This window comes from Lygodium microphyllum, chromosome 5 (assembly GCF_053477565.2).
Source record: "Lygodium microphyllum isolate KBCC chromosome 5, Lygodium_microphyllum_v1.1.10, whole genome shotgun sequence".
In the NCBI taxonomy this organism is placed as follows: Eukaryota; Viridiplantae; Streptophyta; class Polypodiopsida; order Schizaeales; family Lygodiaceae; genus Lygodium; species Lygodium microphyllum.
In genome coordinates, this window is record NC_141139.1 from 48,173,390 (window position 1) to 48,189,343 (window position 15,954).

At 36.6% G+C, this 15,954-nt stretch overlaps 1 pseudogene; it reads right to left on the reverse strand.

The window, feature by feature from the left end:
• The window catches only part of LOC148035791 (uncharacterized), a 48,164-nt pseudogene extending 34,392 nt beyond the window's left edge, over nucleotides 1-13,772 (reverse strand).
• Nucleotides 13,773-15,954: the final 2,182 nt, after the last annotated feature.

Consider the following 15,954-nt stretch of genomic DNA (forward strand, 5'->3'; position numbering starts at 1 on the left):
CTTGTGTATAAGTCATGGAGATGGCTGACAAAAATTTACCAAAAAATTTGTACATGTATTTTATATTGATAGTAAAGAGATATTTTCTTCAATATCCTTGAATTTTATATTCTTCTCTCTCCTCATTGATATCTGTTAAAAATATGTGCTACAAATGTTTATTAATCAGGAAGTGAAATCAGATATACACCTAAGTGGATATAATATGATATAAAAACTTACTCGTTTGTTATTAAGTTGAAACACAAATGAGTATGGTAGTTCAATATCTTCATTCTATAAATCCATCCTCACTTAATGTAGCATACATGATGATCTAACCTTTAAGATTGCAATAATGTCCTCATTATACCAAACGTCAAGATTCACTATAGGATCTTTGCTAAAATGATCAAGAGTTTGGTATAAAGCAACCAAACAACCACCAACATAATTCCATCTACTATAATAAAAGCTAATGATGAAATTTTGAGTAGCAATCATATATTTACAAGCTATAGAGTATTGATCTATATTACATATAATTTTTCATTCTATCCTATTGTCCCATCCGTCATCAACAAATTGTATAACATGATCATATGTTAGTCTCTTCACTAAAAGCATGGCCTTTGATCTTCTTATCTCAGAATTAGAAAATAAGTCAACAAATATATTAATAAGCATGAACAAAGTAGCTTTGCTTAGCTTACTTGAGATACTAGGTTTTAATGCTCTCTATATCTCAGAAAATATTTTACATCTATAGCCCTCACTAGCAGTTGGACTTGGAAAAGGCCACTCAAAGCTTGAAAAATCAGCAAAGGAAGGGGGGATATTGATTCCCAATTGGCTACACTGCATAGGGACAATATAAGAATGGTCATAGAAGAATAATACATTCTCTGCGAGCTCTGTCTTCTTTCTACCTTTGTACATCAGGACCTGTTCCCTACCCCTACCTTCAAAAGCAAATAGGGTCGCAGTATACTACACCAAATCTATAGTGGCCACAGATAGTAGTACCTCAAATGATGGTTCAACCACAATAACAGTGGCCTCAAACAAGCCCCCCAATAGTGACCCAACAACAATGGAACCCTACCAACTGGAACCAACAACCACCAGTCTCAACAGGAGCTCTGAATTAGAATCAAAATAGAGGACCTTCTAGACCAACCCGACCAGTCTATGCAATAATGATTACGAAGGCTTTCCAAAATCCTACTACGAGTACTCTAGGAGGAGAAAATTTGAAGGACTATGTGTCTAATTAGTTGCAAACATCAAGAAAGAGCTTATGGATGTGATTATAGAACAGTTGCAGACACTAAATGTGAATGCCATTAGTATATCTAGTCTTGCAAGAGGTGGAAGAGATGTGATGCAATCTAATACATGGTGTGGAAAGTGCCATCAAGCAAGAAATTTAGCCATTGAATGTATCTGAAAACCAACTATTATTAGGGCCTTCTATTCTACTATTTAAGGAAGAACCATACAGAAGATATCTACTCTCTAAAGAAGATGCATAAAAGAAGGAAAAAAGATGAAGAAGCAAGATTCAACTTGTTGGAATCCAAGATGACCACCCAAGATATCAGACCAAAGCCTAGAGATTTCGGTCCTAATTTCAACCTAAGGAGGTTTCCCTCTCAAAGTTATAGAGAACGACAATCTTGAATGGCCAGAGATCAAAGTGGAGTGTTACAGATGGGGAGAAAATGGACATATCTCACTAAATTGTCCAAACCCTAGAAGGTCCATGGACTACAAACCCTTATGCAGACAATGCAAAGGAGAAGGCCACACTATAAAAGATTGTCCCAGTTTGATTCCTGTGAAAGACAATACTACTAAGATAACCGATAGAAAACCCAAAAACTTGCCTCCAACTTGGTGGAATTGGAAGTTGTCACAATAACACGTGCCAAGAAAAGAGAACCCACAATTCCAAAAGAAAGTGTGCCCTCTGCCAAAACGGTGAAGTTCAATTTGCCAAAGTAAAAATAGAATAGTACAGGACAAAATGGTACAATACAGAGTAGTCCAGTACTATAAAAGGATACAAATACAGTTATAGAGATAGGACCAAAGGTCCAAGAGATAGAGGATACATAAGTACCCCCAATGATAGAAGAAGTGCAGATGTGGCCACTTCTAGAAGAAAGAGGAAAGATAAAAGTGGATGTTTCCCCATTCCTTAGTCGATTGGAGAAGCTCGTGGATCCTATTTAAAAGTATAACTTAGTCAAAGACCTCCTAACATTTTGAAGTTGATGATGCTATCCTTGAGCTGTTGAAAGAAATTCAAAAGTATATTGACAAGAAGACGAGGCCTAAGGATTGCTCCTACAACTACCCCCCCAAGTCCAATAAAGCCCCAGAACCTATGAAAGAAGTGGATGTGGCTAATGCCTTCCTAGATCCTTGCACCCCAGAGATCAGTGTGTGCATTGAAGAATGTTTTATAGTAGATGCATTGCATGATGGAGGCTTGTCAATGAACATAATGACGGATGTGACAACGAAGGATCTAGACCATCCTAGTAGGGAGAGACTACTGGCTAACCTATCTGGTGGTAAAACCAAACTCCTATGGGACCTCATACCATGTGCTTCTAGGAAGACCGTGGCTTTTTTAAGCAAGAACATAGATGGATTGGTTCAAGGAAACCCTAACCCTAGGCAAAGGACTCAATAAAGTGGTGCTAAAGTTGTATGGCTCACAAAAAGGTAACAAATCCACCTCTATTGAAGTCATAACAGAATCCTCCAACAAGTAACATATGGCACATCATTAGATAAAGAAGTTGTCAAATAGATCTTTCCTTAGAAAAGAGAGGCACATTCCCTGATAGTGGACACTGTAAACCAACTCCCAAAAGAAGCAAAGTCTATGTCGATGGGTGAATACATGTTGCTTGAACCATGAGTGACTTCTGAAATCACCTCTAATAGTGAGATAGAGGTATGGATGTATTTTTCTCCTTGTTACATGGCCATAGTGGAGCTAGAGACAGAAGCAAAGATAGATAGACATAGGAGCAAAGCTAGATGTAGAAGCAGAGGCAAAAGACAACACAGAGAATTTGTTCTTCTCTTACTAAAAGCCTCTATTGAAGTAGAGATAGAGTTTGAAGAGGACGATGATAATAGTACATAAGAAGATTATGAAAGTGAATTGGAAGAATCTATCCATAAAGAGGATACAAATGAGTGTGAAGTCTCACAGGCTACAGAAGCTGAAGATCCCATGGATGATGAAATGAGAATGGTAGCCTTTGGACTAGTTAATGAATCGCATCATACACAAAACCTCCATAAAAAATGGATTAAGCTAAATAAGCCTTTCTTTAGTAGTGGCTTTGTTGCCCTAATCTACCCTTCTCAATGAAGAAAGGATGATGAGATGATGCACCTTACCAACAACTGCCAGTCCCGCAACCCAAGCAAAACTTCGGAGGTTCCTATTGTGTGAGGTTCTTGGAGGCATCCTCAAAAGATGAGTCCTTGAGTCAAGAGATAAGTAATCCTCCCATAAAATCTAAAATAGACATGATACCATTTTAGAATTCCAGGAGCAAGCCCAATCCTCAGTTAGTTCCAATGAAGCATTAGACGAGGAGGCCACTCCCTTAAAGGAGTTGGAATACCCAAAAGCAATCTGTGTGAGACTTCATCCGCGAATTGCAAGGTAAAAAGAAATTAACTTTTGTGAATGTTGATGGTGTTGAACATCACCTAAAGATGGGAACCAGTCTTCCAGAAGAGGAGTTGTCGGTCTTGCATGACCTATTGAAGGAGAACTTGGATGTATTTACATAGTCATATAAAGATTTAAAGGGGATTAATCCCACAATGTGTTAGCATCACATTGACCTCAAACTTGATGCCAAACGTGTGAGGCAAAGGCAAAGGCTTATGAATCCAAATTACTTGACCGTGGTAAAAATTATTGAAGCTCCTTGATGTTGAATTTATCTACCCAATGGCCAATAGTGAATGGGTTTTGCCCATCATGGTAATATCCAAGAATAATGAAAAACTATAAATATGTGTGGACTTTTGCAAGTTGAATTCCATGACAAAAAATAATCATTTCTCTATTCCTTTCACAGACCAATTGTTGGACATAGAAGCTGGACATGAACTCTATTTCCTCTTGGATGGATTTCATGGGTATAACCAAGTCCAAATAGCAAAATAATATCAATCCAAAACAACCTTCACAATAGAATGAAAAATCTATGCTTACAGAGTGATGTTATTTGGGCTATATAATGCCCCTACTATCTTTCAAAGAGTGACGATAGTGGCATTCCAAAATCACCTATATGATTTCATTGAGGTATGCCTAGATGACTTTTGTATCTATAGCCTCATCCATTAGCATTAGGGACACATGGAGTAGTGCTTTGATTGATGTCAAGAGTATGGGATTTCTCTCAACCCTGACAAATGCATCTTTTGGACTCTATTTAAGAGTTCTTCTTGGACACATTGTCTCTGGACAAGGGCATTAGGGGAGTTTTGAGGTCTCCAAAATGCCTTTTAGGATGTGGAGAGAGAGTGCTCTAGACCAATAAGAGCAAAGCCTCCGTAACTGAACTTCTATTTAAAAAATTTTAAAAAATCATTTTATAAAAATATATAAATATACTAATATTACGAATTTGTATTTTTATTATGTATTTTTAGTCTCTTATATTCGTGATTATGACATCTTTTGCATTAATGGCATAGAGTCTCGGTTACTTTTATTTAATGATGTTTCTAGATTAATGATAATGACTGATGTAATCGAAATTCAAATTGGTGAAAAGCATGGCGCTCAGTTTTTTCCCTCCTTTCTTTTATTCCTCTATTGTTTTTCCCTCCGTTATGGTAGCCTAGTCCTCTCTCTCTCTCTCTCTCTCTCTCTCTCTCTCTCTCTCTCTCTCTCTCTCTCTCTCTCTCTCTCTCTCTCTCTCTCTCTCTCTCTCTCTCTCTCTCTCTCTCTCTCTCTCTCTCTCTCTCTCTCTCTCTCTCTCTCTCTCTCTCTGCATGTATCTCTCTCTTCTACCATGGATACAGAAATTTTACCTTCAACAAGGCGTCCAAGCTCCCAAATCACATCCATATCAGTGTTTAACTCATTCCAAATTGATGGAAGATGGATTTCTACTATCATTAGCAAAGGTAGTTGGATCACCATGCAACAAGCAAAACGTGGAAAAAGGCAAAGACATGAGAGCTTGTTTATCTCTGCTTAGAAGGGCAGAATCTGAGATTTTAAGCTTGGAGCAAATAAGAATAGCATCAAAGAGGGTCTAGTGCAACACGTGTTCATGCATAGAGAGCTGTGTTTGAAACCTGGATCTTCAAAGCTTCCAATGCATACCAAATTGTAAGAATTTGATTCTTAAATTTTTTCCTTTATTAAACATGGTTTAGGTTTTTCCATTATAATATTTGTTTGTCTTGTAGATGTCTATCCCTCTAATCTTGAGGAATGGCAACCAGTGGAATCTATTATTGATGTTATTGATGTTATACATGGTTCAATTGGAGAAGAAATGTATAGAGGAAGAAAGAAGATAGAGCTTGCAGAGAATGGAATATTCTTTTATGACCATTCTTATGCTATTCCTATGCAGCGTTGCCAATGGGGATCAGTAAAACTCCTTCCTTTGCTAGATTTTTCAAGCTTTGAGTGGCCTTTGCCAAGTCCAGCTACTAGTGAGGGCTATAGATGTAAGATATTTTCTGAGATCCAGAAAGCACTAAAATCTAATATCTCAAGTAGGCTAAGCAAAGTTACTTTATTTATGCCTATTAATATATTTATTGATTTCTTCTCTAATATGAAGATAAGAATAACAAAAACCATGCTTTCAGTGAAGAGACTAACATATAATCATATCATACAATTTGTTGATGAAGGATGGGATACAATGACAAAAGGAAAAATTATATGTAAGATAGATCGACTCTATAGCTTGTAAATATATGATTGCTACTCAAAATTTTATCCTTAGCTTTTACTATAGTCGATGGCATTTTGTTGGTAGTAGTCTAGTTGCTTTAGACCAGAATCTTAATGATTTCAGCAAGGATCCTATAGTGGATCTTGATATTTGGTTCAACGAGGATATTATTGCAATCTTAAAGATCAGAAAATCATGTACGCTACATCAAGTGAGGATGGATTTACAAAATGAAGACATTGAACTACCATGCTCCTTTGTATTCCAACTTGACAAGAAACGAGTAAGTTTTCACATCATATTATATCTACTTAGATGTATATCAAGATCTCACTTTCTAACTAACAAACATTTGTAATTTATTTTTTGCAGATATCGAAAAGGAGAGAAAATAATATACAGTGCAAGGACATTCAAGAAAAGATATCTTTACTATCAATATAAAATATATGTACAAATTTTGTAGCAGATGTCTATCTGCAATCTCTATGAGATATACAAGGGCTGAAGGGCAAATTTCTATATATGAAGGCTTACAAGGCGATATGGCAAAGCTTTTTTTTTTTGGAGAACTATCCTTTCTAGGAGTCCTTTTGCCTTTCTTTGATGTCTTGGGTATAGAAGGTGCTGAAGCTGTGGCTTTGCCTTCCGTGGTTATAGGCACCACATCTCCTTCATGGTGCAAATCCCCACCAATCTCTGTTGTTGGTTGTATACAATTGACCATTATATACTTCAAGAGCTTTGCTCTGACGTACCAAACATGCTCAGATGTATAGCAATCCTTTGAAAATTGTCACACATTTATAGAAAAAAGAGTTTTAGTTCATTATTGTTCTTACAATAGACTATATTTTTATCATCAATGGACTATTTGCAATTAATATCTATCTTAAAGTTTAGCATCTTTCATATTACCTTTACATGTTTATCATCATTAAGATAAACAAAGTTAATCATTCTTCTAGCATTTGCAATCACCCTCCAGCCATAAGAATGGCTATCATCCTGATGGGGACACTGCAACCACCAACACAAAGTAAAACAATAAAGAGGACGAATGGTAGTTCATAGAATAAACTCATGTTTCAATTATTTTAATGAATAACTTACCGCAACTTGTCTATATTGCATTGTTGCAAGCAAATCAGACGGCATAGTGGGTCTTTTCTCTAGCTCTTCAATTAATCTTTTGGCACCTCTGTATATAAAATATGTTGAAATTTAGAGTACTTACAAAAAAAAGAATTGAAATATCAAGGAGCCCTTGGATAATATAACTTACAATTTAGCATTTCCATGGCTTTCTTTCATAGAGTTGATTAAAAAGCATTGCTTATCCACAAGGTCTATTGCAATCAAGCTCCAATGAGAACTAAAAGCAATCATATCTCAACAAATTAGTAGGATAAAATCTCAAAAACTCTAATAGAATATTGAATCACTTACTTTTCATTATATGGAATTATAAGGAGCTCCAAAGTATCGAAGTCAATCAAATTGAGCCAGTGCTCAATAAAACTTGTATCAAGCTCGTTCCTCATAAAGAATGAGATAGATGGATCAAGAACCTCGATTTTTTGTTGTATATCCAAAGGAAACTCATGCATTATACACCTAGAAAAGGCATAGAAATAGTGAGTATAAACAATAAAAATCTTATTGTTTAAAAAAATATCAAAAAGTATAAGTAATCATGGATGGACATACCTTAGGCCAACAAGAATAATACTGTCATTTACTTCTCTTCTTTTATCCTTAAGAATCTGAACACATGCAGCATCAAAGGAGATAACCTCAGTTCTTTTGCCTAAGTCACTAGGTAAGAAACAAAACACACTGAATCCTTTTGGATTAGCTGCTTCAAGAAGGGTGGCTAGCTCATTTTCAAAGGACTCTAGTTGCTCTGTTTCCCTTTCTTCAACCCTTTGCCTCCTATACTCTCTCCATTTATCTGCATGTTCCCCTTTAGCTTTCTCCTCTTTTTCATGTTGCCTTGTATCCTTCTCATGGGTGACATCCTCAACCCTGAGACCAGAATCATCTTTCTTTTTCCTAGCTGGGAGCACATTAAGGATATTAAATGTCTTCACATTAGTGAGGAGAATTGGCTCAAGGACCTTTGAAAATCTATATCTTAGCCTCCTAAGAATTACCATGTCCTTGTCCATGAGTGTGAGCCTATGAGCATGAGCAGCACAAATATAGGCATCTTGAAAAAACTCAACTAAAAAATCCTCTGTGGCTTCTTGTATACAATTAAGAGCTGTTCTTGTCCATCTAAAACTATCCAAACTATATTTGTCACAAATTTCCCTGACAAGCCTCTGAAAAGACAACTTTGGAATTGCATTGTCAAGAGCCTTTACTGCCTTCCTAATCTCCCTTAGGCACTTGACATTTTGAGAAAAGTTTCCCTTTGGCTTTGACTTTCTAGAGAGCTTCTGAGGCTTTGAAGACTGATGAATCTTTGATGCTAAATCCCTAGGATCAATCTTCTCCTTTCTTGCTGTTGCCTTAGTCCTAGCCATCTGCCAAAAAAAGACATGTTACTTCTTCTCCAGCATGTCCAGCGAAACGCGAGTCCCAGACAAGAGGTATCCATGCTGCATGTCGTTTTCGCGTTTCAGCTGAATTTTTCTCGAGCGTGTCTAGTGAAACGCGAGTGTCAAGCAAGGCGCCTCCTTGTAGCTGCTTCTTTTCGTGTTTCACCGGACTTGTTGTCCATTGTGTCTAGTGAAACGCGAATTTAAGCCAAGAGACCTCCTTGAAGCACCTTATTTTCGTGTTTCACCGGACAACTCATGAATAGCATAAAAATCGACAAAACTAAGAAAAAAGACCTTTGATCTAAGGAAAGCTTTTAAAATTACATAAAATATCCACAGAATTAGGAAAAAAGTTTGAAGATTTCCTTAAATCTCCACAACATTAAGGAATGCTCCCACTGTGGAAAAAATTCTTTTGTAGTGGTGATAAGCTCATAATAACATAAAGGATTAAGGAAAAGTATCAAAAGAATGCATTGAATGGAGCCTGTTATTGAAAAGCAAGATGCAGAAACCATACCTTCTTTTTAGCTTGTTCTTCACAATCTCAGCCTAATGACAACAATATAATCAAAGGTTTCCTTTGTTGGGAAAGCAGTGAAATGCTTGGAGATTGGAAGAAACACCAAAGGTAAAGGCGGAGTAGCAATGTTTTCTACTTGCTAAAAATACGATGAAAGGCGAAGGCGGTGAATTTGCATGGACTCAACGTTCTTGGCAAAGCGTTAATAACACATGTGTGACATATTCTCGCTTATCAGAAATTTTTTTTAACTTGAAAAAGTGTTATGTAACACACGTGTGACATATTTTCGAAAAAAGAGAGTGCGCACGTCTTCTGAAGAGTTTGATACGGTGTGTTAAGTGAGACACGTGTGCACGTATTTTTCAATTATTACACAAACTTTTTCGTTAGAACTATCACCACATGCTTAACGGTCAATATAAAAGCATTTCAAAGCCATTTCTCCGACATTGTCTTCTTTTCTACCGAAATTTCGTCTCGATTTCCCTTCAAGGTCCTTGCTTCCTGTGTGGAGAGCAATTCAACAATCTTTGATAGGTAACAAATTTTTTTTATTACAAGTATTTTAACAAAATAAATTTGATTAATATAGAAAGAATTTTTAATAACACTTGAATAATTACAGATGTTATGTGCTTTGTATCTTTTAAAAGCAGCATAGCTTTTCCAGAAAGGATTTTATCATAAATTTCTGTGTTTCCATAGAATTAATTTATAGTTCATGTTTCTCTTCTTGATTTGCATCTTTTGACCAGTGAAATACGAAACAATGTCCCTGTTAGTGATATTTTGCTAAGTATCGCGTTTCACCGGCGAGATATTGAAATAATTTTTTCCTTTAAGGTAGTGTCTGGTGAAACGCGATTTCTTCATAGGCATTTGCCTTGGACACTTTAATTTTCGCGTTTCACTGGTCAACTAAAAAAATTTCTCCTTTTTTGATTTTTTTGTCTTGGAAAATGCAATTTTTGGGCCTCTTTCCATGGTTCCATCTTGTTTTATTGGATATTGTTTCTATTCTACTTTTTTTTCAAGGATAAATATTTTCCTGGTCAAGATGACAAAGAGAAAGCTATCTCTGGAAGGAATGGATGAGGAGGAGATAATTGAGACATCTGATGATAGGCTCTTTGATTTCTTACACACCACTGGAAATTCTTCCAAGTTTGTCTATATCAGGGAAAATTTCAATGTTCCTTTTGATTTGAAGGAGTTATTGGAGGATCTTGAAGATAAACTTAAGGAGTACAGATATTTTTATGATAGACATGTGCAAGGTTTGGAAGTCAATGGATTTGTTCATTATAGTGATGTCATGGGAGCCACCAGTACATCTAGGTCAACTTTGCTAGGCAGGTTCAACCTCATTGATGAGGAATTCAGAAAGAAAGAAACATGTTGCCCTTTCCACAGGTACCAACACCAATGCCTTCTGATCCACAAGGACATTGGATTTATTGTGTATCTTCAGTACATGGAAAATTCTTCTCCAGATATAGACCAACAGAGAAAGCTAGAGGATATTGCAAGTATGGATAAGGAGGTCGAAGAGAAGGAGGAGATGTTCCAAGAAGATGTTGAGAATCAACTTGTCCAAGGTTTTGATGTAGGTTTATTCAAGAGTGACAGTATCACAATGGTGGAAGAAAAGGAGATCGAGCCAAGTGCACAGGTTGATGAAGAAGGTCCTCTTGCATGTGTTCCAACATTTCCCACTTATCTTATCAACAAGAAGAGATATGTGTTGCTAAACGATATTCAACATCTTTTTGATCTTAGAGAAGATTATTGCTTAGCAATCCTTGCAGGTTGGGGCAAAAATGACATGAATTTTACAGATTATGAACAAGAACCACTAGCAAGTCTTGATGTTGAGGGCGAGAATTTCCAAGATAGCTCTATAGCCTTACATACATGTATTAATCAGATCATAGAATACGAAAAGGGGGGGCTACCTACAGAAGAAGAGTTCTTGCAGGTCCAGAAGAAACTTCATATTGATGATGTAGGGTATGAAGAGAGATTGAAGTCTCCATCAGATGAGAAGCCCAAGAGTTCAATAAATCTTTATGATGATAGTCTTCTTGAAGAAGACGAACACCCTAAGGTATGAAATATAATTCGAAGTTACCCATTGAGTTTATGTTAGACTGTATTATGCATTATAGATAAATATCTTATATCTTGTACTGTTGTGGTTTGTTATGTAGATTGAGATTGAAGATTTGGACAAGTTTCTTGGAAGGGCCAAGGGCTCTAGGCCAATGAAGCTTGGAAAAAATCAAAGCCTTGGCCATTATATTGGAAACTTAAACAATCAAACAATTGTAATATATCATAGTAGATTGTCAAGCTCTCCAAGTCTACCAATGATGGCTTTGAGAGCTATCTCAAAGGTAATTGGATCTCAAGTTTTTAGCAGAGGTTTGGACAAGATCATTTTGGTGGAGAAGGAAGAAGCCATAAGAGTTTTTGGCTTCATGCCTGGATACAGTGGATCTAGAGCTGGATATTTTGGAGTTCTTGGCTCCTATTTGCTCTCTTATGTAGGAGATAGTAAGAATTTGAAGCTTCTTCCAGGCTATCAGAAACAAGAGTTTTTGAAATACAGAGGTCTTATTGAGTGGAATGAAACAAAAGATTCCTCTAGAGGCCCTGTCAAGCTACCTGAAACCAAGGACTCCTCTAAAGGCCCTGTTGAGGTGCTTGAAACTAAGGACTCTTCTGCAGCACAATCAGACTAGAAGATGCCAAAGATTAAGGGTTTCTTGAAACCCATCTTTTCCCAACTCTTTGTTTGGTTTGTAACCATTCTGTAAATCTTTGCTTTGCGCAAGAATTTAAATATCTATCATTTCTTCTTTGGGTAACAATTTGTATAGTCCTTGTTAAAGATGATGTATTGCTTGATGTGGTTGTATCTTTAAGCTTGAATTTATGCCAAATTTGTCGATAGAACCATTGAAAGACCTCCAATAAACTGTTGGCTTTGTGTCTTTCACCTCCATGTCTTGTGTGTTTGAAATATTTTGTTCTTGCTTGATAATGTGATTTTTCCATACCTTGGGTTGACCAGATAGATAGAGATCCATATTGTTTAATAAAGTATGGAGCATGGTTGTATAGAATATGTTGCATAGTCAACAAATAAAGAAAGTTATTAAAAAACATTATATGAGTTCGACAATGAAGAAATAAACATATACAAACTTCTTACCATATAGTGAGTAAAGTGTTGATCACCCCAAGCTTCTGTCATTGCCTTTTTGAAAAGATTCAATTGGTTTTTAAAGTCTTTGAGATCATCATCATTCCATTCAGTCTTATCACAATAAAAAACACTTTGTCTAGTGTTTTCCAAACTTTAGCTTTTCTATTTCGAGCTTGTCCATTATCAGTGTGATCCTTAACTGCATTATGTAGGGATTTCCACTGATTAAATTTAATAGTTGAGCCACCATTTCTCGAGTTTATCTTGCCAAGTCTCCCATGAAAGCCTAGAAACCTTCTAGCCTTCACTCCACCAATAGATGGTTTTTTTGGGACACAATTACCATCCTTAGACTTTTGAAGATCTGGTTCAATAACAACATTGCCACCATGCAAACCAATTGCAGAGAGAACTTTTTCAACCTTTGTTATAGCATCTGTTCTAGTTGATAATGGCTTCAAATTCCATGCAAATCCTATATAGAGATGAACAAGCTTTTCAATTATCCTGCAAAGTGCATGAAGTGTACAAATATGGGCATTCGCCAAAGGAATGTCCAAGATTAGTTTAAATTTTGGATTCTTATTGTGCCTAAAGGGAGCTCTATCCCAATTGCTTGAGTTTAACTCTACAGCTGGTGATATGCAGTATAAGCAAGGAGATCTTGAGTTAGCTCCCTTTGATACATTATACATACATTTGAGTGTCTTTAGGTCACCAGCTATGTGCCACTCAATCCTGTAGTTCCCAAATCCTTCAACAAATATCTCTTCTCCTGCTTGTTGCCTTTGAATAACATTAGGTATTGATGTTTGATGAAAAACCCAATATAGTATATCAAAATTCTCAGTATCTACCTCAAATGCTCCTAGCCACCAGATGTTATATTCAGATTGAACACTAAATGATGTTGAGTGATTGCAATGACCTGACGAAAGTGCTCTATTCATCAAGGTGATAGAGATTCTCTCCAATTTTTTACATTTCAGAATCTCACTTTCATCAAGTTTAATCACAAATCTAGCCACTCCCTGTGCCTCTGCTACTGACAAGTCATAAAATTTGATCATTAAGCATTGTAGGGTGGGCAAGTCAAGGAAAATATTGTTAAATTCATTGAATGTAACCTCCTTTTTCTTGCCCTTGAAGCTAGCCTTGATATGAAAAGGCTCACCTAGAATCTCCATCACTTAGTTATTAACTCTCTGTCTGATAGTCCTAACCACAAATGGCTTCGAAAGTATGCAATTGCGTACCTGTCCTTGCTTCATATTTGATTGTAAAAGCTGGAAAAGTTGCATATAAGCATCTCGACTAATACCAATACTATCTAGTGTCTTCTGTACTAACTCAGAATCCAAAGAATGATCCTTTACAAATGACTCCAAGCATTGTTCCTTTGCCTTTTTATATTTCTTCTTCTCCAAAATATCCTTTGAAACTATTGAAGGAAGAAGATGATAATAAAACTGAGCTGCTTTTAAAGAATCTCTTTCACTTGCATTTGGTTGTAGAAGAGATCTAAGCAAAATTAACATCACAAATCAATGCAAGTAGTTTAAATAAAGCCATATTTAAGATTTTTCAAGTGAAAAAGAATATACCTTGCTGCTTGGATTCTTTTACCACAGCCTCCTCCTCCTCGTTTGAGATTCTCAATATTTTTAAGAGCTCTTTGTCGATTTCGAAGGCCTAATAAAGTTTGCTTTCGTTGATAAGCTTTGATACGCTTTTCCAATGAATGAATTTTTTGTTGACAATCCTCTAGCTTCTGCAACAACTCTATATTGTGTTTCATCAAAAGATGATTCTCTAGTCCAAGGATATCCTTTTCTACAACAAGATTAAGTGTATAACCTAAAAATCCATTGTAGCCATCACCAATAAACCTCATTAATGACGAGCTACTATAGAAAGGAGGAGTGCTATTTCTGCTAGGATCTTTGGGATATAGCTTTCCATCTAACCAAAGATCAATATTCTTCTTTCCTTCAAACCTGAGTATATGTTTCATAGACTTTGTAACCATGATAGATTTTATTCTCTTTCTTATTGGTTCATACTCACTGTCCAACTCAATATGAAGATGATAGAGAGGTCTTTTATGAGAGCTACAGAGATCATTAGATGATTGATCCATAGCTGAGTTACAGAGATCATTGGGTGATTGATCCATAGCTAAGGATATGATTAGAAGCAAGAACGAAAACAAAGAAGAGACTACTAAGGAGAAGAAAAAAAGAAGAGAGAAACGATGGAGAAACGATGGAGGGGGGCAATCGAGTATCCACCAAAATTCAAATTGAATATTACTTTTCACTTTAATGAGGAGAGGTAAGATCTTGTGACCACGAGAATATCACGACAATGACTTATTAACGAATTTTGATATTTTAACTTACCAAAATATAAACCTTTTAAAAATTCTATAAAATGATTTTATTTCGTAAATTATTTTCTCTCTCTAGGATCTCTTACAGGGCATTTTTGAGACCTCAAAACTCCCCTAATGGATAGCAACAGACCCTACCAAGATTGAGAAGATTGTAGCACTAATAGTGCCAACCAACCTCAAACAGTTGAGGAGATTTCTTGGTCATGTGGGCTATTACAAACTATTCATTGCGCACTTTGCCACAAAGGTAGCCCCCTTGCATAAGCTCTTGAGGAAAGATACAAATTTTAAGTGGACTATTGATTGTGATGAAGCATTCTACACTCTAAAGCAATGTCTAATTGAAGCATCCATCTTACAACCTCTTGATTGGACGAAGGAATTCCATATGCACATTAATGCATTTATCAAAGAGTTAGGTGTAGTCTTATGTCAAAAAGGCTCCTTGAAGTTAGACCAATCCATTTACTATATGCAAGTTGAAAGGTAACTAATCAAGAAAGAAACTACACAGTGACGGAGCTTGAATGCCTTGCTATGGTGTTTTCCTTGGAGAAATTATGACAGTACCTATTGTCGATGCACTTCAAATTCTATGTGGACCATCAGGCATTGTCCTTCTTGATGAACAAAGCAGCTAATGTGAAGGGGATAATGATGAGATGGCTCCTTCTATTCTAAGAGTTCAACTTTGAAGTGGTTACCAAGCCTGGTCACTCCAATGTCCTAACTAATCATTTGTCGTGTATCCCCTCAGAGTAATGAAGAGGGAGGGAATGACCTAGACCTCCTTGATGCTTCACTCTTCATGGTTGAAACTGTAACCCCGTAGTATGTAAATATAGCCAACCTCTTGGCTTCTCAATAGTATCCTTTTGGTATCTCCAGCCATGAGAAGCAGAAGCTTCTATTGGAATCAACCCCCTACACCCTATTAGATAGCACTCTGTACAAGGGAGGCAAGGATGAAGTGTTGCGCAGATGTGTTGCACGAGATGAGATCGGGATAGTTCTAAAAGCATGTCTCATGAGACGAGCCTTGTGATGGGTGGCGGACACTTTACAGGAGAAGCAATAGCCAGGAAGGCTTTGCTCGTAGGATACTAGTGGCCTACATTACAAAAGATACGTACGACTACTATAAACGTTGTGATGCTTGTCAATGGATGGGAAAGCCTACCAAAACTAGTGCCATGCTACTACATCCAATCCTTTCCCTAAAACCGTTCAAGAAGTGGTGCATTGACTTCGTTAGCCCCATCGATCTGCCAACCACAAGGAAGCAAAACATATACATTTTGGTCTGTATATAGACTATGGACTAA